The following is a 218-nucleotide window of genomic DNA, read 5'->3' as shown; positions in this document are numbered from 1 at the left end:
CCCGAGCTCGCAGCTCAGGGGATCGCACTCGCCCCTTCGCTCTCGGCCAAATCGCCGCCGCCTGTCACACCTGAAGCGGAGCCGCAGCACCTCACGCGACCAGCTCTCCCCACAGCCTCGCTCTGGCGTTCCCTCCCACAGCGCCAGCCCTACTCCCTCCGCGCCAAGCGCCCAGGCCCCGCCCTCTCCGTGATGTCAGAGGCCCGTTCTGCCTCGCC

General features: G+C 71.1%; 1 protein-coding gene across 1 annotated transcript in view; it reads right to left on the bottom strand.

Moving 5' to 3' along the window:
• TSPYL2 (TSPY like 2) overlaps window positions 1-218 on the bottom strand; it is a 9,907-nt gene that overhangs the window by 7,061 nt on the left and 2,628 nt on the right. The window lies entirely within an intron of this gene.

Source organism: Crocuta crocuta, unplaced genomic scaffold (genome assembly GCF_008692635.1).
Source record: "Crocuta crocuta isolate KB4526 unplaced genomic scaffold, BGI_CrCroc_1.0 scaffold1307, whole genome shotgun sequence".
NCBI classification, from domain to species: Eukaryota; Metazoa; Chordata; class Mammalia; order Carnivora; family Hyaenidae; genus Crocuta; species Crocuta crocuta.
Note: the sequence above shows the minus strand (reverse complement) of the source record. Positions and strands in the feature narration are given on the sequence as shown.